The sequence below is a fragment of the Larus michahellis genome, chromosome 1 (genome assembly GCF_964199755.1).
Source record: "Larus michahellis chromosome 1, bLarMic1.1, whole genome shotgun sequence".
Classification (NCBI taxonomy): Eukaryota; Metazoa; Chordata; class Aves; order Charadriiformes; family Laridae; genus Larus; species Larus michahellis.
This window is the reverse complement of record NC_133896.1, coordinates 79,183,232-79,204,014: the sequence shown is the minus strand read 5'-3', so window position 1 is coordinate 79,204,014 and position 20,783 is coordinate 79,183,232.

The following is a 20,783-nucleotide window of genomic DNA, read 5'->3' as shown; positions in this document are numbered from 1 at the left end:
ATGACCTCTTTGCTAACATTCTCTTCAGAGCTGCATTGAAACCAGGAACCATGTGGAGAAGGCACCCACACTGTAAATGCCTGGAAGGAACATTGGGGCTTCTTCTCAATGTCTCTGACATAGGGTTTCACTGTCCCGGGAAAGTCTCTGCTAACACCCTGCAGAGCGCTGTGCCCAATATACAGAAACGTCTTGCGGTATCTCCTACAGGGAAAGTGCCAGGAGGAATTGTGGAGCTTGTTCTCAGTGTCTCTGAGAATTGCTCTGATTATCCCTGTGACCTCTTTGCTAAGACTCTCCAGAGAGCCGTCCTCAAAACAAACACACATCTTGACATATCTCCCACGTTGATCACAGGGTCTCCAGGAACGGCATTCAATGAGCCAGGAACTTTTCTCCCTACACTGTCCATTGAGTTGTCCTCAAAACCAGTATACATCCTGCTATATCTCCCACATGGAAAGTGCCAGGTAGGAAATGTAGAGCTTGTTCTCCCTGTCTTTGAGTACTGCTTTCTACTCTCCTGGTTACCTCTTTGCTAACGTTCTCTCGAGAGAGTTGTGCTCCAAACCAAAGCACACATTGACATATCTCCCACATGGAAAGTGCTATTAGGCAATTCTAGGATTTGATCGCAGTGTCTCTCCAGGAACGGCATTCAGTGAGCCAGGAACTTTTCTGCCTACACTGTCCACTGAGTTGTCCTCAAAACCGATATATATCCTGCTATATCTACTACATGGAAAGTGCCAAGAGAATAATGTAGAGCTTGCTCTCCCTGTCTTTGAGTACTGTCTTTTTCACTGTCCCGATGACCTCTTTGCTAACATTCTCTTCAGAGCTGCATTGAAACCAGGAACCATGTGGAGAAGGCACCCACACTGAAAATGCCTGGAAGGAACATTGGGGCTTCTTCTCAGTGTCTCTGACATAGGGTTTCACTGTCCCGGGAAAGTCTCTGCTAACACCCTGCAGAGCGCTGTGCCCAATATACAGAAACGTCTTGCGGTATCTCCTAGAGGGAAAGTGCCAGGAGGAACTGTCGAGCTTGTTCTCAGTGTCTCTGAGAATTGATCTGATTATCCCTGTGACCTCTTTGCTAAGACTCTCCAGAGAGCCGTCCTCAAAACCAACACACACCTTGACATATCTCCCACATTGATCGCAGTGTCTCCAGGAACGGCATTCAATGAGCCAGGAACTTTTCTGCCTACACTGTCCATTGAGTTGTCCTCAAAACCAATATACATCCTGCTATAACTCCCACATGGAAAGTGCCAGGAGGGAAAAGTGAGGATTATGCTTAGACTTTCTCGGAACTGCTTCAAATCAACTAGATATCTTTGTGCTGTAAATCTCCCAACAGCCAAACGCAAAAGCAGCAAACATCTCGCTGTATGTCCCACATCCAAAGTGCCAAGAGAGTAATGTAGAGCTTGCTCTCCCTGTCTTTGAGTACTGTCTTCACTGTCCCGGTTACCTCTTTGCTAACATTCTCTTCAGAGCTGCAGTGAAACAAGGAACCATGTGGAGAAGGCACCCACACTGAAAATGCCTGGAAGGAACGTTGGGGCTTCTTCTCAGTGTCTCTGACATAGGGTTTCACTGTCCCGGGAAAGTCTCTGCTAACACCCTGCAGAGCGCTGTGCCCAATATACAGAAACGTCTTGCGGTATCTCCTACAGGGAAAGTGCCAGGAGGAATTGTGGAGCTTGTTCTCAGTGTCTCTGAGAATTGATCTGATTATCCCTGTGACCTCTTTGCTAAGACACTCCAGAGAGCCGTCCTCAAAACCAACACACATCTTGACATATCTCCCACATTGATCACAGGGTCTCCAGAAACGGCATTCAATGAGCCGGGAACTTTTCTCCCTACACTGTCCATTGAGTTGTCCTCAAAACCAGTATACATCCTGCTATATCTCCCACATGGAAAGTGCCAGGTAGGAAATGTAGAGCTTGTTCTCCCTGTCTTTGAGTACTGCTTTCTACTCTCCTGGTTACCTCTTTGCTAACGTTCTCTCGAGAGAGTTGTGCTCCAAACCAAAGCACACCTTGACATATCTCCCACATGGAAAGTGCTATTAGGCAATTGTAGGATTTGATCGCAGTGTCTCTCCAGGAACGGCATTCAGTGAGCCAGGAACTTTTCTGCCTACACTGTCCACTGAGTTGTCCTCAAAACCGATATATATCCTGCTATATCTACTACATGGAAAGTGCCAAGAGAATAATGTAGAGCTTGCTCTCCCTGTCTTTGAGTACTGTTTTCACTGTCCCAATGACCTCTTTGCTAACATTCTCTTCAGAGCTGCATTGAAACCAGGAACCATGTGGAGAAGGCACCCACACTGAAAATGCCTGGAAGGAACATTAGGGCTTCTTCTCAGTGTCTCTGACATAGGGTTTCACTGTCCCGGGAAAGTCTCTGCTAACACCCTGCAGAGCGCTGTGCCCAATATACAGAAACGTCTTGCGGTATCTCCTACAGGGAAAGTGCGAGGAGGAACTGTCGAGCTTGTTCTCAGTGTCTCTGAGAATTGATCTGATTATCCCTGTGACCTCTTTGCTAAGACTCTCCAGAGAGCCGTCCTCAAAACCAACACACATCTTGACATATCTCCCACATTGATCGCAGTGTCTCCAGGAACGGCATTCAAGGAGCCAGGAACTTTTCTGCCTACACTGTCCATTGAGTTGTCCTCAAAACCAATATACATCCTGCTATATCTCCCACATGGAAAGTGCCAGGAGGGAAAAGTGAGGATTATGCTTAGACTTTCTCGGAACCGCTTCAAATCAACTAGATATCTTTGTGCTGTAAATCTCCCAACAGCCAAACGCAAAAGCAGCAAACATCTCGCTGTATGTCCCACATCCAAAGTGCCAAGAGAGTAATGTAGAGCTTGCTCTCCCTGTCTTTGAGTACTGTTTTCACTGTCCCGGTTACCTCTTTGCTAACATTCTCTTCAGAGCTGCAGTGAAACAAGGAACCATGTGGAGAAGGCACCCACACTGAAAATGCCTGGAAGGAACGTTGGGGCTTCTTCTCAGTGTCTCTGACATAGGGTTTCACTGTCCCGGGAAAGTCTCTGCTAACACCCTGCAGAGCGCTGTGCCCAATATACAGAAACGTCTTGCGGTATCTCCTACAGGGAAAGTGCCAGGAGGAACTGTCGAGCTTGTTCTCAGTGTCTCTGAGAATTGCTCTGATTATCCGTGTGACCTCTTTGCTAAGACTCTCCAGAGAGCCGTCCTCAAAACCAACACACATCTTGACATATCTCCCACATTGATCGCAGTGTCTCCAGGAACGGCATTCAATGAGCCAGGAACATTTCTGCCTACACTGTCCATTGAGTTGTCCTCAAAACCAGTATACATCCTGCTATATCTCCCACATGGAAAGTGCCAGGTAGGAAATGTAGAGCTTGTTCTCCCTGTCTTTGAGTACTGCTTTCTACTCTCCTGGTTACCTCTTTGCTAACGTTCTCTCGAGAGAGTTGTGCTCCAAACCAAAGCACACCTTGACATATCTCCCACATGGAAAGTGCTATTAGGCAATTGTAGGATTTGATCGCAGTGTCTCTCCAGGAACGGCATTCAGTGAGCCAGGAACTTTTCTGCCTACACTGTCCATTGAGTTGTCCTCAAAACCAATATACATCCTGCTATATCTCCCACATGGAAAGTGCCAGGAGGGAAAAGTGAGGATTATGCTTAGACTTTCTCGGAACTGTTTCAAATCAACTAGATATCTTTGTGCTGTAAATCTCCCAACAGCCAAATGCAAAAGCAGCAAACATCTCGCTGTATGTCCCACATCGAAAGTGCCAAGAGAGTAATGTAGAGCTTGCTCTCCCTGTCTTTGAGTACTGTTTTCACTGTCCCGGTTACCTCTTTGCTAACATTCTCTTCAGAGCTGCATTGAAACCAGGAACCATGTGGAGAAGGCACCCACACTGAAAATGCCTGGAAGGAACGTTGGGGCTTCTTCTCAGTGTCTCTGACATAGGGTTTCACTGTCCCGGGAAAGTCTCTGCTAACACCCTGCAGAGCGCTGTGCCCAATATACAGAAACGTCTTGCGGTATCTCCTACAGGGAAAGTGCCAGGAGGAATTGTGGAGCTTGTTCTCAGTGTCTCTGAGAATTGCTCTGATTATCCCTGTGACCTCTTTGCTAAGACTCTCCAGAGAGCCGTCCTCAAAACCAACACACATCTTGACATATCTCCCACATTGATCGCAGGGTCTCCAGGAACGGCATTCAATGAGCCAGGAACATTTCTGCCTACACTGTCCATTGAGTTGTCCTCAAAACCAATATACATCCTGCTATATCTCCCACATGGAAAGTGCCAGGAGGGAAAAGTGAGGATTATGCTTAGACTTTCTCGGAACTGCTTCAAATCAACTAGATATCTTTGTGCTGTAAATCTCCCAACAGCCAAGCGCAAAAGCAGCAAACATCTCGCTGTATGTCCCACATCCAAAGTGCCAAGAGAGTAATGTAGAGCTTGCTCTCCCTGTCTTTGAGTACTGTTTTCACTGTCCCGGTTACCTCTTTGCTACCATTCTCTTCAGAGCTGCAGTGAAACCAGGAACCATGTGGAGAAGGCACCCACACTGAAAATGCCTGGAAGGAACATTAGGGCTTCTTCTCAGTGTCTCTGACATAGGGTTTCACTGTCCCGGGAAAGTCTCTGCTAACACCCTGCAGAGCGCTGTGCCCAATATACAGAAACGTCTTGCGGTATCTCCTACAGGGAAAGTGCGAGGAGGAACTGTCGAGCTTGTTCTCAGTGTCTCTGAGAATTGATCTGATTATCCCTGTGACCTCTTTGCTAAGACTCTCCAGAGAGCCGTCCTCAAAACCAACACACATCTTGACATATCTCCCACATTGATCGCAGTGTCTCCAGGAACGGCATTCAAGGAGCCAGGAACTTTTCTGCCTACACTGTCCATTGAGTTGTCCTCAAAACCAATATACATCCTGCTATATCTCCCACATGGAAAGTGCCAGGAGGGAAAAGTGAGGATTATGCTTAGACTTTCTCGGAACCGCTTCAAATCAACTAGATATCTTTGTGCTGTAAATCTCCCAACAGCCAAACGCAAAAGCAGCAAACATCTCGCTGTATGTCCCACATCGAAAGTGCCAAGAGAGTAATGTAGAGCTTGCTCTCCCTGTCTTTGAGTACTGTTTTCACTGTCCCGGTTACCTCTTTGCTAACATTCTCTTCAGAGCTGCAGTGAAACCAGGAACCATGTGGAGAAGGCACCCACACTGAAAATGACTGGAAGGAACGTTGGGGCTTCTTCTCAGTGTCTCTGACATAGGGTTTCACTGTCCCGGGAAAGTCTCTGCTAACACCCTGCAGAGCGCTGTGCCCAATATACAGAAACGTCTTGCGGTATCTCCTACAGGGAAAGTGCCAGGTAGGAAATGTAGAGCTTGTTCTCAGTGTCTCTGAGAATTGCTCTGATTATCCCTGTGACCTCTTTGCTAAGACTCTCCAGAGAGCCGTCCTCAAAACCAACACACATCTTGACATATCTCCCACATTGATCACAGGGTCTCCAGAAACGGCATTCAAGGAGCCAGGAACTTTTCTCCCTACACTGTCCGTTGAGTTGTCCTCAAAACCAATATACATCCTGCTATATCTCCCACATGGAAAGTGCCAGGTAGGAAATGTAGAGCTTGTTCTCCCTGTCTTTGAGTACTGCTTTCTACTCTCCTGGTTACCTCTTTGCTAACGTTCTCTCGAGAGAGTTGTGCTCCAAACCAAAGCACACCTTGACATATCTCCCACATGGAAAGTGCTATTAGGCAATTGTAGGATTTGATCGCAGTGTCTCTCCAGGAACGGCATTCAGTGAGCCAGGAACTTTTCTGCCTACACTGTCCACTGAGTTGTCCTCAAAACCGATATATATCCTGCTATATCTACTACATGGAAAGTGCCAAGAGAATAATGTAGAGCTTGCTCTCCCTGTCTTTGAGTACTGTCTTTTTCACTGTCCCGATGACCTCTTTGCTAACATTCTCTTCAGAGCTGCATTGAAACCAGGAACCATGTGGAGAAGGCACCCACACTGAAAATGCCTGGAAGGAACATTGGGGCTTCTTCTCAGTGTCTCTGACATAGGGTTTCACTGTCCCGGGAAAGTCTCTGCTAACACCCTGCAGAGCGCTGTGCCCAATATACAGAAACGTCTTGCGGTATCTCCTAGAGGGAAAGTGCCAGGAGGAACTGTCGAGCTTGTTCTCAGTGTCTCTGAGAATTGATCTGATTATCCCTGTGACCTCTTTGCTAAGACTCTCCAGAGAGCCGTCCTCAAAACCAACAAACACCTTGACATATCTCCCACATTGATCGCAGTGTCTCCAGGAACGGCATTCAAGGAGCCAGGAACTTTTCTGCCTACACTGTCCATTGAGTTGTCCTCAAAACCAATATACATCCTGCTATATCTCCCACATGGAAAGTGCCAGGAGGGAAAAGTGAGGATTATGCTTAGACTTTCTCGGAACTGCTTCAAATCAACTAGATATCTTTGTGCTGTAAATCTCCCAACAGCCAAACGCAAAAGCAGCAAACATCTCGCTGTATGTCCCACATCCAAAGTGCCAAGAGAGTAATGTAGAGCTTGCTCTCCCTATCTTTGAGTACTGTTTTCACTGTCCCGGTTACCTCTTTGCTAACATTCTCTTCAGAGCTGCAGTGAAACCAGGAACCATGTGGAGAAGGCACCCACACTGAAAATGCCTGGAAGGAACGTTGGGGCTTCTTCTCAGTGTCTCTGACATAGGGTTTCACTGTCCCGGGAAAGTCTCTGCTAACACCCTGCAGAGCGCTGTGCCCAATATACAGAAACGTCTTGCGGTATCTCCTACAGGGAAAGTGCCAGGAGGAACTGTCGAGCTTGTTCTCAGTGTCTCTGAGAATTGCTCTGATTATCCCTGTGACCTCTTTGCTAAGACTCTCCAGAGAGCCGTCCTCAAAACCAACACACATCTTGACATATCTCCCACATTGATCGCAGTGTCTCCAGGAACGGCATTCAATGAGCCAGGAACATTTCTGCCTACACTGTCCATTGAGTTGTCCTCAAAACCAGTATACATCCTGCTATATCTCCCACATGGAAAGTGCCAGGTAGGAAATGTAGAGCTTGTTCTCCCTGTCTTTGAGTACTGCTTTCTACTCTCCTGGTTACCTCTTTGCTAACGTTCTCTCGAGAGAGTTGTGCTCCAAACCAAAGCACACCTTGACATATCTCCCACATGGAAAGTGCTATTAGGCAATTGTAGGATTTGATCGCAGTGTCTCTCCAGGAACGGCATTCAGTGAGCCAGGAACTTTTCTGCCTACACTGTCCATTGAGTTGTCCTCAAAACCAATATACATCCTGCTATATCTCCCACATGGAAAGTGCCAGGAGGGAAAAGTGAGGATTATGCTTAGACTTTCTCGGAACTGTTTCAAATCAACTAGATATCTTTGTGCTGTAAATCTCCCAACAGCCAAATGCAAAAGCAGCAAACATCTCGCTGTATGTCCCACATCGAAAGTGCCAAGAGAGTAATGTAGAGCTTGCTCTCCCTGTCTTTGAGTACTGTTTTCACTGTCCCGGTTACCTCTTTGCTAACATTCTCTTCAGAGCTGCATTGAAACCAGGAACCATGTGGAGAAGGCACCCACACTGAAAATGCCTGGAAGGAACGTTGGGGCTTCTTCTCAGTGTCTCTGACATAGGGTTTCACTGTCCCGGGAAAGTCTCTGCTAACACCCTGCAGAGCGCTGTGCCCAATATACAGAAACGTCTTGCGGTATCTCCTACAGGGAAAGTGCCAGGAGGAATTGTGGAGCTTGTTCTCAGTGTCTCTGAGAATTGCTCTGATTATCCCTGTGACCTCTTTGCTAAGACTCTCCAGAGAGCCGTCCTCAAAACCAACACACATCTTGACATATCTCCCACATTGATCGCAGGGTCTCCAGGAACGGCATTCAATGAGCCAGGAACATTTCTGCCTACACTGTCCATTGAGTTGTCCTCAAAACCAATATACATCCTGCTATATCTCCCACATGGAAAGTGCCAGGAGGGAAAAGTGAGGATTATGCTTAGACTTTCTCGGAACTGCTTCAAATCAACTAGATATCTTTGTGCTGTAAATCTCCCAACAGCCAAGCGCAAAAGCAGCAAACATCTCGCTGTATGTCCCACATCCAAAGTGCCAAGAGAGTAATGTAGAGCTTGCTCTCCCTGTCTTTGAGTACTGTTTTCACTGTCCCGGTTACCTCTTTGCTACCATTCTCTTCAGAGCTGCAGTGAAACCAGGAACCATGTGGAGAAGGCACCCACACTGAAAATGCCTGGAAGGAACATTAGGGCTTCTTCTCAGTGTCTCTGACATAAGGTTTCACTGTCCCGGGAAAGTCTCTGCTAACACCCTGCAGAGCGCTGTGCCCAATATACAGAAACGTCTTGCGGTATCTCCTACAGGGAAAGTGCGAGGAGGAACTGTCGAGCTTGTTCTCAGTGTCTCTGAGAATTGATCTGATTATCCCTGTGACCTCTTTGCTAAGACTCTCCAGAGAGCCGTCCTCAAAACCAACACACATCTTGACATATCTCCCACATTGATCGCAGTGTCTCCAGGAACGGCATTCAAGGAGCCAGGAACTTTTCTGCCTACACTGTCCATTGAGTTGGCCTCAAAACCAATATACATCCTGCTATATCTCCCACATGGAAAGTGCCAGGAGGGAAAAGTGAGGATTATGCTTAGACTTTCTCGGAACCGCTTCAAATCAACTAGATATCTTTGTGCTGTAAATCTCCCAACAGCCAAACGCAAAAGCAGCAAACATCTCGCTGTATGTCCCACATCGAAAGTGCCAAGAGAGTAATGTAGAGCTTGCTCTCCCTGTCTTTGAGTACTGTTTTCACTGTCCCGGTTACCTCTTTGCTAACATTCTCTTCAGAGCTGCAGTGAAACCAGGAACCATGTGGAGAAGGCACCCACACTGAAAATGACTGGAAGGAACGTTGGGGCTTCTTCTCAGTGTCTCTGACATAGGGTTTCACTGTCCCGGGAAAGTCTCTGCTAACACCCTGCAGAGCGCTGTGCCCAATATACAGAAACGTCTTGCGGTATCTCCTACAGGGAAAGTGCCAGGAGGAACTGTCGAGCTTGTTCTCAGTGTCTCTGAGAATTGCTCTGATTATCCCTGTGACCTCTTTGCTAAGACTCTCCAGAGAGCCGTCCTCAAAACCAACACACATCTTGACATATCTCCCACATTGATCACAGGGTCTCCAGAAACGGCATTCAAGGAGCCAGGAACTTTTCTCCCTACACTGTCCGTTGAGTTGTCCTCAAAACCAATATACATCCTGCTATATCTCCCACATGGAAAGTGCCAGGAGGGAAAAGTGAGGATTATGCTTAGACTTTCTCGGAACTGTTTCAAATCAACTAGATATCTTTGTGCTGTAAATCTCCCAACAGCCAAATGCAAAAGCAGCAAACATCTCGCTGTATGTCCCACATCGAAAGTGCCAAGAGAGTAATGTAGAGCTTGCTCTCCCTGTCTTTGAGTACTGTTTTCACTGTCCCGGTTACCTCTTTGCTAACATTCTCTTCAGAGCTGCATTGAAACCAGGAACCATGTGGAGAAGGCACCCACACTGAAAATGCCTGGAAGGAACGTTGGGGCTTCTTCTCAGTGTCTCTGACATAGGGTTTCACTGTCCCGGGAAAGTCTCTGCTAACACCCTGCAGAGCGCTGTGCCCAATATACAGAAACGTCTTGCGGTATCTCCTACAGGGAAAGTGCCAGGAGGAATTGTGGAGCTTGTTCTCAGTGTCTCTGAGAATTGCTCTGATTATCCCTGTGACCTCTTTGCTAAGACTCTCCAGAGAGCCGTCCTCAAAACCAACACACATCTTGACATATCTCCCACATTGATCGCAGGGTCTCCAGGAACGGCATTCAATGAGCCAGGAACATTTCTGCCTACACTGTCCATTGAGTTGTCCTCAAAACCAATATACATCCTGCTATATCTCCCACATGGAAAGTGCCAGGAGGGAAAAGTGAGGATTATGCTTAGACTTTCTCGGAACTGCTTCAAATCAACTAGATATCTTTGTGCTGTAAATCTCCCAACAGCCAAGCGCAAAAGCAGCAAACATCTCGCTGTATGTCCCACATCCAAAGTGCCAAGAGAGTAATGTAGAGCTTGCTCTCCCTGTCTTTGAGTACTGTTTTCACTGTCCCGGTTACCTCTTTGCTACCATTCTCTTCAGAGCTGCAGTGAAACCAGGAACCATGTGGAGAAGGCACCCACACTGAAAATGCCTGGAAGGAACATTAGGGCTTCTTCTCAGTGTCTCTGACATAGGGTTTCACTGTCCCGGGAAAGTCTCTGCTAACACCCTGCAGAGCGCTGTGCCCAATATACAGAAACGTCTTGCGGTATCTCCTACAGGGAAAGTGCGAGGAGGAACTGTCGAGCTTGTTCTCAGTGTCTCTGAGAATTGATCTGATTATCCCTGTGACCTCTTTGCTAAGACTCTCCAGAGAGCCGTCCTCAAAACCAACACACATCTTGACATATCTCCCACATTGATCGCAGTGTCTCCAGGAACGGCATTCAAGGAGCCAGGAACTTTTCTGCCTACACTGTCCATTGAGTTGTCCTCAAAACCAATATACATCCTGCTATATCTCCCACATGGAAAGTGCCAGGAGGGAAAAGTGAGGATTATGCTTAGACTTTCTCGGAACCGCTTCAAATCAACTAGATATCTTTGTGCTGTAAATCTCCCAACAGCCAAACGCAAAAGCAGCAAACATCTCGCTGTATGTCCCACATCGAAAGTGCCAAGAGAGTAATGTAGAGCTTGCTCTCCCTGTCTTTGAGTACTGTTTTCACTGTCCCGGTTACCTCTTTGCTAACATTCTCTTCAGAGCTGCAGTGAAACCAGGAACCATGTGGAGAAGGCACCCACACTGAAAATGACTGGAAGGAACGTTGGGGCTTCTTCTCAGTGTCTCTGACATAGGGTTTCACTGTCCCGGGAAAGTCTCTGCTAACACCCTGCAGAGCGCTGTGCCCAATATACAGAAACGTCTTGCGGTATCTCCTACAGGGAAAGTGCCAGGAGGAACTGTCGAGCTTGTTCTCAGTGTCTCTGAGAATTGATCTGATTATCCCTGTGACCTCTTTGCTAAGACTCTCCAGAGAGCCGTCCTCAAAACCAACACACACCTTGACATATCTCCCACATTGATCGCAGTGTCTCCAGGAACGGCATTCAAGGAGCCAGGAACTTTTCTGCCTACACTGTCCATTGAGTTGTCCTCAAAACCAATATACATCCTGCTATATCTCCCACATGGAAAGTGCCAGGAGGGAAAAGTGAGGATTATGCTTAGACTTTCTCGGAACTGCTTCAAATCAACTAGATATCTTTGTGCTGTAAATCTCCCAACAGCCAAACGCAAAAGCAGCAAACATCTCGCTGTATGTCCCACATCCAAAGTGCCAAGAGAGTAATGTAGAGCTTGCTCTCCCTATCTTTGAGTACTGTTTTCACTGTCCCGGTTACCTCTTTGCTAACATTCTCTTCAGAGCTGCAGTGAAACAAGGAACCATGTGGAGAAGGCACCCACACTGAAAATGCCTGGAAGGAACATTGGGGCTTCTTCTCAGTGTCTCTGACATAGGGTTTCACTGTCCCGGGAAAGTCTCTGCTAACACCCTGCAGAGCGCTGTGCCCAATATACAGAAACGTCTTGCGGTATCTCCTACAGGGAAAGTGCCAGGAGGAACTGTCGAGCTTGTTCTCAGTGTCTCTGAGAATTGCTCTGATTATCCGTGTGACCTCTTTGCTAAGACTCTCCAGAGAGCCGTCCTCAAAACCAACACACATCTTGACATATCTCCCACATTGATCGCAGTGTCTCCAGGAACGGCATTCAATGAGCCAGGAACATTTCTGCCTACACTGTCCATTGAGTTGTCCTCAAAACCAGTATACATCCTGCTATATCTCCCACATGGAAAGTGCCAGGTAGGAAATGTAGAGCTTGTTCTCCCTGTCTTTGAGTACTGCTTTCTACTCTCCTGGTTACCTCTTTGCTAACGTTCTCTCGAGAGAGTTGTGCTCCAAACCAAAGCACACCTTGACATATCTCCCACATGGAAAGTGCTATTAGGCAATTGTAGGATTTGATCACAGTGTCTCTCCAGGAACGGCATTCAGTGAGCCAGGAACTTTTCTGCCTACACTGTCCACTGAGTTGTCCTCAAAACCGATATATATCCTGCTATATCTACTACATGGAAAGTGCCAAGAGAATAATGTAGAGCTTGCTCTCCCTGTCTTTGAGTACTGTTTTCACTGTCCCGGTTACCTCTTTGCTAACATTCTCTTCAGAGCTGCATTGAAACCAGGAACCATGTGGAGAAGGCACCCACACTGAAAATGCCTGGAAGGAACGTTGGGGCTTCTTCTCAGTGTCTCTGACATAGGGTTTCACTGTCCCGGGAAAGTCTCTGCTAACACCCTGCAGAGCGCTGTGCCCAATATACAGAAACGTCTTGCGGTATCTCCTACAGGGAAAGTGCCAGGAGGAACTGTCGAGCTTGTTCTCAGTGTCTCTGAGAATTGATCTGATTATCCCTGTGACCTCTTTGCTAAGACTCTCCAGAGAGCCGTCCTCAAAACCAACACACATCTTGACATATCTCCCACATTGATCGCAGTGTCTCCAGGAACGGCATTCAAGGAGCCAGGAACTTTTCTGCCTACACTGTCCATTGAGTTGTCCTCAAAACCAATATACATCCTGCTATATCTCCCACATGGAAAGTGCCAGGAGGGAAAAGTGAGGATTATGCTTAGACTTTCTCGGAACTGCTTCAAATCAACTAGATATCTTTGTGCTGTAAATCTCCCAACAGCCAAACGCAAAAGCAGCAAACATCTCGCTGTATGTCCCACATCGAAAGTGCCAAGAGAGTAATGTAGAGCTTGCTCTCCCTGTCTTTGAGTACTGTTTTCACTGTCCCAATGACCTCTTTGCTAACATTCTCTTCAGAGCTGCATTGAAACCAGGAACCATGTGGAGAAGGCACCCACACTGAAAATGCCTGGAAGGAACGTTGGGGCTTCTTCTCAGTGTCTCTGACATAGGGTTTCACTGTCCCGGGAAAGTCTCTGCTAACACCCTGCAGAGCGCTGTGCCCAATATACAGAAACGTCTTGCGGTATCTCCTACAGGGAAAGTGCCAGGAGGAACTGTCGAGCTTGTTCTCAGTGTCTCTGAGAATTGCTCTGATTATCCCTGTGACCTCTTTGCTAAGACTCTCCAGAGAGCCGTCCTCAAAACCAACACACATCTTGACATATCTCCCACATTGATCACAGGGTCTCCAGAAACGGCATTCAAGGAGCCAGGAACTTTTCTCCCTACACTGTCCGTTGAGTTGTCCTCAAAACCAATATACATCCTGCTATATCTCCCACATGGAAAGTGCCAGGTAGGAAATGTAGAGCTTGTTCTCCCTGTCTTTGAGTACTGCTTTCTACTCTCCTGGTTACCTCTTTGCTAACGTTCTCTCGAGAGAGTTGTGCTCCAAACCAAAGCACACCTTGACATATCTCCCACATGGAAAGTGCTATTAGGCAATTGTAGGATTTGATCGCAGTGTCTCTCCAGGAACGGCATTCAGTGAGCCAGGAACTTTTCTGCCTACACTGTCCACTGAGTTGTCCTCAAAACCGATATATATCCTGCTATATCTACTACATGGAAAGTGCCAAGAGAATAATGTAGAGCTTGCTCTCCCTGTCTTTGAGTACTGTCTTTTTCACTGTCCCGATGACCTCTTTGCTAACATTCTCTTCAGAGCTGCAGTGAAACCAGGAACCATGTGGAGAAGGCACCCACACTGAAAATGCCTGGAAGGAACATTGGGGCTTCTTCTCAGTGTCTCTGACATAGGGTTTCACTGTCCCGGGAAAGTCTCTGCTAACACCCTGCAGAGCGCTGTGCCCAATATACAGAAACGTCTTGCGGTATCTCCTAGAGGGAAAGTGCCAGGAGGAACTGTCGAGCTTGTTCTCAGTGTCTCTGAGAATTGATCTGATTATCCCTGTGACCTCTTTGCTAAGACTCTCCAGAGAGCCGTCCTCAAAACCAACAAACACCTTGACATATCTCCCACATTGATCGCAGTGTCTCCAGGAACGGCATTCAAGGAGCCAGGAACTTTTCTGCCTACACTGTCCATTGAGTTGTCCTCAAAACCAATATACATCCTGCTATATCTCCCACATGGAAAGTGCCAGGAGGGAAAAGTGAGGATTATGCTTAGACTTTCTCGGAACTGCTTCAAATCAACTAGATATCTTTGTGCTGTAAATCTCCCAACAGCCAAACGCAAAAGCAGCAAACATCTCGCTGTATGTCCCACATCCAAAGTGCCAAGAGAGTAATGTAGAGCTTGCTCTCCCTATCTTTGAGTACTGTTTTCACTGTCCCGGTTACCTCTTTGCTAACATTCTCTTCAGAGCTGCAGTGAAACAAGGAACCATGTGGAGAAGGCACCCACACTGAAAATGCCTGGAAGGAACGTTGGGGCTTCTTCTCAGTGTCTCTGACATAGGGTTTCACTGTCCCGGGAAAGTCTCTGCTAACACCCTGCAGAGCGCTGTGCCCAATATACAGAAACGTCTTGCGGTATCTCCTACAGGGAAAGTGCCAGGAGGAACTGTCGAGCTTGTTCTCAGTGTCTCTGAGAATTGCTCTGATTATCCCTGTGACCTCTTTGCTAAGACTCTCCAGAGAGCCGTCCTCAAAACCAACACACATCTTGACATATCTCCCACATTGATCGCAGTGTCTCCAGGAACGGCATTCAATGAGCCAGGAACATTTCTGCCTACACTGTCCATTGAGTTGTCCTCAAAACCAGTATACATCCTGCTATATCTCCCACATGGAAAGTGCCAGGTAGGAAATGTAGAGCTTGTTCTCCCTGTCTTTGAGTACTGCTTTCTACTCTCCTGGTTACCTCTTTGCTAACGTTCTCTCGAGAGAGTTGTGCTCCAAACCAAAGCACACCTTGACATATCTCCCACATGGAAAGTGCTATTAGGCAATTGTAGGATTTGATCGCAGTGTCTCTCCAGGAACGGCATTCAGTGAGCCAGGAACTTTTCTGCCTACACTGTCCATTGAGTTGTCCTCAAAACCAATATACATCCTGCTATATCTCCCACATGGAAAGTGCCAGGAGGGAAAAGTGAGGATTATGCTTAGACTTTCTCGGAACTGTTTCAAATCAACTAGATATCTTTGTGCTGTAAATCTCCCAACAGCCAAATGCAAAAGCAGCAAACATCTCGCTGTATGTCCCACATCGAAAGTGCCAAGAGAGTAATGTAGAGCTTGCTCTCCCTGTCTTTGAGTACTGTTTTCACTGTCCCGGTTACCTCTTTGCTAACATTCTCTTCAGAGCTGCATTGAAACCAGGAACCATGTGGAGAAGGCACCCACACTGAAAATGCCTGGAAGGAACGTTGGGGCTTCTTCTCAGTGTCTCTGACATAGGGTTTCACTGTCCCGGGAAAGTCTCTGCTAACACCCTGCAGAGCGCTGTGCCCAATATACAGAAACGTCTTGCGGTATCTCCTACAGGGAAAGTGCCAGGAGGAATTGTGGAGCTTGTTCTCAGTGTCTCTGAGAATTGCTCTGATTATCCCTGTGACCTCTTTGCTAAGACTCTCCAGAGAGCCGTCCTCAAAACCAACACACATCTTGACATATCTCCCACATTGATCGCAGGGTCTCCAGGAACGGCATTCAATGAGCCAGGAACATTTCTGCCTACACTGTCCATTGAGTTGTCCTCAAAACCAATATACATCCTGCTATATCTCCCACATGGAAAGTGCCAGGAGGGAAAAGTGAGGATTATGCTTAGACTTTCTCGGAACTGCTTCAAATCAACTAGATATCTTTGTGCTGTAAATCTCCCAACAGCCAAGCGCAAAAGCAGCAAACATCTCGCTGTATGTCCCACATCCAAAGTGCCAAGAGAGTAATGTAGAGCTTGCTCTCCCTGTCTTTGAGTACTGTTTTCACTGTCCCGGTTACCTCTTTGCTACCATTCTCTTCAGAGCTGCAGTGAAACCAGGAACCATGTGGAGAAGGCACCCACACTGAAAATGCCTGGAAGGAACATTAGGGCTTCTTCTCAGTGTCTCTGACATAAGGTTTCACTGTCCCGGGAAAGTCTCTGCTAACACCCTGCAGAGCGCTGTGCCCAATATACAGAAACGTCTTGCGGTATCTCCTACAGGGAAAGTGCGAGGAGGAACTGTCGAGCTTGTTCTCAGTGTCTCTGAGAATTGATCTGATTATCCCTGTGACCTCTTTGCTAAGACTCTCCAGAGAGCCGTCCTCAAAACCAACACACATCTTGACATATCTCCCACATTGATCGCAGTGTCTCCAGGAACGGCATTCAAGGAGCCAGGAACTTTTCTGCCTACACTGTCCATTGAGTTGGCCTCAAAACCAATATACATCCTGCTATATCTCCCACATGGAAAGTGCCAGGAGGGAAAAGTGAGGATTATGCTTAGACTTTCTCGGAACCGCTTCAAATCAACTAGATATCTTTGTGCTGTAAATCTCCCAACAGCCAAACGCAAAAGCAGCAAACATCTCGCTGTATGTCCCACATCGAAAGTGCCAAGAGAGTAATGTAGAGCTTGCTCTCCCTGTCTTTGAGTACTGTTTTCACTGTCCCGGTTACCTCTTTGCTAACATTCTCTTCAGAGCTGCAGTGAAACCAGGAACCATGTGGAGAAGGCACCCACACTGAAAATGACTGGAAGGAACGTTGGGGCTTCTTCTCAGTGTCTCTGACATAGGGTTTCACTGTCCCGGGAAAGTCTCTGCTAACACCCTGCAGAGCGCTGTGCCCAATATACAGAAACGTCTTGCGGTATCTCCTACAGGGAAAGTGCCAGGAGGAACTGTCGAGCTTGTTCTCAGTGTCTCTGAGAATTGCTCTGATTATCCCTGTGACCTCTTTGCTAAGACTCTCCAGAGAGCCGTCCTCAAAACCAACACACATCTTGACATATCTCCCACATTGATCACAGGGTCTCCAGAAACGGCATTCAAGGAGCCAGGAACTTTTCTCCCTACACTGTCCGTTGAGTTGTCCTCAAAACCAATATACATCCTGCTATATCTCCCACATGGAAAGTGCCAGGAGGGAAAAGTGAGGATTATGCTTAGACTTTCTCGGAACTGTTTCAAATCAACTAGATATCTTTGTGCTGTAAATCTCCCAACAGCCAAATGCAAAAGCAGCAAACATCTCGCTGTATGTCCCACATCGAAAGTGCCAAGAGAGTAATGTAGAGCTTGCTCTCCCTGTCTTTGAGTACTGTTTTCACTGTCCCGGTTACCTCTTTGCTAACATTCTCTTCAGAGCTGCATTGAAACCAGGAACCATGTGGAGAAGGCACCCACACTGAAAATGCCTGGAAGGAACGTTGGGGCTTCTTCTCAGTGTCTCTGACATAGGGTTTCACTGTCCCGGGAAAGTCTCTGCTAACACCCTGCAGAGCGCTGTGCCCAATATACAGAAACGTCTTGCGGTATCTCCTACAGGGAAAGTGCCAGGAGGAATTGTGGAGCTTGTTCTCAGTGTCTCTGAGAATTGCTCTGATTATCCCTGTGACCTCTTTGCTAAGACTCTCCAGAGAGCCGTCCTCAAAACCAACACACATCTTGACATATCTCCCACATTGATCGCAGGGTCTCCAGGAACGGCATTCAATGAGCCAGGAACATTTCTGCCTACACTGTCCATTGAGTTGTCCTCAAACCCAATATACATCCTGCTATATCTCCCACATGGAAAGTGCCAGGAGGGAAAAGTGAGGATTATGCTTAGACTTTCTCGGAACTGCTTCAAATCAACTAGATATCTTTGTGCTGTAAATCTCCCAACAGCCAAGCGCAAAAGCAGCAAACATCTCGCTGTATGTCCCACATCCAAAGTGCCAAGAGAGTAATGTAGAGCTTGCTCTCCCTGTCTTTGAGTACTGTTTTCACTGTCCCGGTTACCTCTTTGCTACCATTCTCTTCAGAGCTGCAGTGAAACCAGGAACCATGTGGAGAAGGCACCCACACTGAAAATGCCTGGAAGGAACATTAGGGCTTCTTCTCAGTGTCTCTGACATAGGGTTTCACTGTCCCGGGAAAGTCTCTGCTAACACCCTGCAGAGCGCTGTGCCCAATATACAGAAACGTCTTGCGGTATCTCCTACAGGGAAAGTGCGAGGAGGAACTGTCGAGCTTGTTCTCAGTGTCTCTGAGAATTGATCTGATTATCCCTGTGACCTCTTTGCTAAGACTCTCCAGAGAGCCGTCCTCAAAACCAACACACATCTTGACATATCTCCCACATTGATCGCAGTGTCTCCAGGAACGGCATTCAAGGAGCCAGGAACTTTTCTGCCTACACTGTCCATTGAGTTGTCCTCAAAACCAATATACATCCTGCTATATCTCCCACATGGAAAGTGCCAGGAGGGAAAAGTGAGGATTATGCTTAGACTTTCTCGGAACCGCTTCAAATCAACTAGATATCTTTGTGCTGTAAATCTCCCAACAGCCAAACGCAAAAGCAGCAAACATCTCGCTGTATGTCCCACATCGAAAGTGCCAAGAGAGTAATGTAGAGCTTGCTCTCCCTGTCTTTGAGTACTGTTTTCACTGTCCCGGTTACCTCTTTGCTAACATTCTCTTCAGAGCTGCAGTGAAACCAGGAACCATGTGGAGAAGGCACCCACACTGAAAATGACTGGAAGGAACGTTGGGGCTTCTTCTCAGTGTCTCTGACATAGGGTTTCACTGTCCCGGGAAAGTCTCTGCTAACACCCTGCAGAGCGCTGTGCCCAATATACAGAAACGTCTTGCGGTATCTCCTACAGGGAAAGTGCCAGGAGGAACTGTCGAGCTTGTTCTCAGTGTCTCTGAGAATTGATCTGATTATCCCTGTGACCTCTTTGCTAAGACTCTCCAGAGAGCCGTCCTCAAAACCAACACACACCTTGACATATCTCCCACATTGATCGCAGTGTCTCCAGGAACGGCATTCAAGGAGCCAGGAACTTTTCTGCCTACACTGTCCATTGAGTTGTCCTCAAAACCAATATACATCCTGCTATATCTCCCACATGGAAAGTGCCAGGAGGGAAAAGTGAGGATTATGCTTAGACTTTCTCGGAACTGCTTCAAATCAACTAGATATCTTTGTGCTGTAAATCTCCCAACAGCCAAACGCAAAAGCAGCAAACATCTCGCTGTATGTCCCACATCCAAAGTGCCAAGAGAGTAATGTAGAGCTTGCTCTCCCTATCTTTGAGTACTGTTTTCACTGTCCCGGTTACCTCTTTGCTAACATTCTCTTCAGAGCTGCAGTGAAACAAGGAACCATGTGGAGAAGGCACCCACACTGAAAATGCCTGGAAGGAACGTTGGGGCTTCTTCTCAGTGTCTCTGACATAGGGTTTCACTGTCCCGGGAAAGTCTCTGCTAACACCCTGCAGAGCGCTGTGCCCAATATACAGAAACGTCTTGCGGTATCTCCTACAGGGAAAGTGCCAGGAGGAACTGTCGAGCTTGTTCTCAGTGTCTCTGAGAATTGCTCTGATTATCCGTGTGACCTCTTTGCTAAGACTCTCCAGAGAGCCGTCCTCAAAACCAACACACATCTTGACATATCTCCCACATTGATCGCAGTGTCTCCAGGAACGGCATTCAATGAGCCAGGAACATTTCTGCCTACACTGTCCATTGAGTTGTCCTCAAAACCAGTATACATCCTGCTATATCTCCCACATGGAAAGTGCCAGGTAGGAAATGTAGAGCTTGTTCTCCCTGTCTTTGAGTACTGCTTTCTACTCTCCTGGTTACCTCTTTGCTAACGTTCTCTCGAGAGAGTTGTGCTCCAAACCAAAGCACACCTTGACATATCTCCCACATGGAAAGTGCTATTAGGCAATTGTAGGATTTGATCGCAGTGTCTCTCCAGGAACGGCATTCAGTGAGCCAGGAACTTTTCTGCCTACACTGTCCACTGAGTTGTCCTCAAAACCGATATATATCCTGCTATATCTACTACATGGAAAGTGCCAAGAGAATAATGTAGAGCTTGCTCTCCCTGTCTTTGAGTACTGTCTTTTTCACTATCCCGATGACCTCTTTGCTAACATTCTCTTCAGAGCTGCATTGAAACCAGGAACCATGTGGAGAAGGCACCCACACTGAAAATGCCTGGAAGGAACATTGGGGCTTCTTCTCAGTGTCTCTGACATAGGGTTTCACTGTCCCGGGAAAGTCTCTGCTAACACCCTGCAGAGCGCTGTGCCCAATATACAGAAACGTCTTGCGGTATCTCCTACAGGGAAAGTGCCAGGAGGAACTGTCGAGCTTGTTCTCAGTGTCTCTGAGAATTGCTCTGATTATCCGTGTGACCTCTTTGCTAAGACTCTCCAGAGAGCCGTCCTCAAAACCAACACACATCTTGACATATCTCCCACATTGATCGCAGTGTCTCCAGGAACGGCATTCAATGAGCCAGGAACATTTCTGCCTACACTGTCCATTGAGTTGTCCTCAAAACCAGTATACATCCTGCTATATCTCCCACATGGAAAGT